The sequence below is a fragment of the Dipteris shenzhenensis genome, chromosome 8, assembly GCF_047967505.1.
Source record: "Dipteris shenzhenensis isolate YYH24624 ecotype China chromosome 8, Dip_SZ_1.0, whole genome shotgun sequence".
Lineage (NCBI taxonomy): Eukaryota > Viridiplantae > Streptophyta > Polypodiopsida > Gleicheniales > Dipteridaceae > Dipteris > Dipteris shenzhenensis.
Window position 1 is genome coordinate 59,026,639 of NC_141603.1, and position 2,019 is coordinate 59,028,657.

The 2,019-nt window shown below is 46.1% G+C and overlaps 1 pseudogene; it reads right to left on the reverse strand.

The window, feature by feature from the left end:
* Nucleotides 1-336: 336 nt before the first annotated feature.
* LOC147899752 (uncharacterized) lies at nucleotides 337-1,479 on the reverse strand (annotated as a pseudogene).
* Between the last annotated feature and the right edge of the window lie 540 nt (nucleotides 1,480-2,019).

Sequence of the window (2,019 nt, forward strand, 5' to 3'; positions counted from 1 at the left end):
AATGATGTTTTTGAATCAGCAAGGAAAAACTCTAAAAACAATTCGAAAACCCTAAAATGCAGATGAAAACCCTAGAACAGAGAGATATGATATATATATTAACGTCTTCAAAAGGCCAAAATGACCTATGAGACCAAAAGTTTACAAATGTGGTGGATCTGATACAAAGTCTGTAAAAGCTGAAAGCTAAAAGAACTAAAAATCTAACTAAAAAACTGAACTGAAAAAGGTAGTAGGGGAGGTCCTAATGTGTAGTATCTAGGAGAGGAGAAGAGTAGTATCTGGGAGAGGAGAAGAGGATACATCCAAGAGCTCTCTAGACACCATATACATCAATTATCCAAAGATCGCTCTCATCGGCTGATGGCGGATAGCATCAATGTCCTCCATGGTGAGAACTCTGGCTGGACGACTCCCATGCCGTGCTGGTATGGTGTGGATCCTCTGTCGTAGTCTCCGATGGTGTCGAGATGGGCCCCTCATCCTAGGGCGGCGAGACCGTCCCAACTCCACCGATCGATCATCTAGTCGAGGTATATTGTGGAGCCTGCTGATCTGACTCTTCAATCTGTGGTGGCTGAAAGTAGTCTGTAATGTGCCTCTGGTGCTGTGTCTCCCTCTCTGAGCCCCTCCTCAAGAGATCCTCTCTGTGTCTACGCAACTCCAATAAGTAGAGTGTCCGAGACATCTCTGATCCTGGTATTTCATGACCCTAGAAAGCGGTCCGAAGCCCTCTCTGAATAGGCAATGAAAACGACCCCGTATCTCATAGTATACTGGGCAGTGACAAATGTAATGTAACTCTGTCTCTGGCTCTATATGGCACAACTGACAAATCCTGGCCTCAGCTGGTACACCTCTAAATCTGCCTGTCTCAATCTCTAGCTGGTGTGAGGATGTGCGTTTCTGACCAAGAGCACACCGTATCCCATGAGAGAGATGAGTATCCATATAGCTGGGTCTAATCACAAAGCCGTCCTCTGTAAGCTGGAGAAGATGCTCTCTATAGAAAGCCATCTTCGTACCAAGCTCATGTGCCGGCTGTATCCATGTCCTCTTGGTATCCAACTGAGTCAAGTCCTGCCTGATAAGCCGAGTAATGTCTGCCCGGGTGAAAGAGATGGAGGGTGCATCTAGGGAGTACTGAAAAGGAGGTAGTCTGTCCATACTAAAGCCATGCAGCTCAAACCAAGATGTCATCTGTGCATACCAGCATGATCTATCTCCCTGTGATGCCAACTGTCGTGAAGACTCTAGGGCTAAATGAGCATATATGTCTCTAGGGAGAGCCCAGGTGCGATGCATGAAAGAGACTGATCGAGTGAGTGCCTCCACCACCAATGGAGGGGCAGCGAGCTCTGCACGAATAATCTCATGTGGGATGGAGGCCTTGGCCCTAATCATCCGGAAAATCATAGAAACCAAGGGCCTCTCCATACATCGCCATCCATCAGTGCTACCAACTCTGCTATGATGAGAGAGAGAGATAACAGAATATGAAGGAAGACTATCTTTACTGTATAGATGGCTAGCAAAGAGTGGCAAAGCCACAGCCGGAGATGGGGCTGGAGTAGTATGAGGCAAGCTCTCAAGAGAGGGGAGGGATGATCTAATAATCACACACCAAAATGGAAAGGGAAGCCCCTCTTATATAGGGGCTGGAGGGGGGCTGGTCGGCCAGCCCTGCTGGTCGGGTTTTTCCAAGCAGTAGTGCATGAAGATTCTTGCATATTTCTATGCATATTTGTATATTAGATACACACACATTAATTGCACATATGAGATGCATATTAGATGCACATGCATCTAACATCAATATTGAAACATGTTAATGCATCTAAGGCTGCATGCTATCTATTGCCAATGCTTTATGCATATAAACCAAGCTCTTTATCGGAGAAATGGTCATGGTGGAGAACTATAAATCATACGCTAGTGAGCAGCACGTTGGCCCCTTCCGCAAGAGCTCTTTTGCAATTATTGGGCAGTGGCAAAAGCAACCTGATTGATGATATGTTG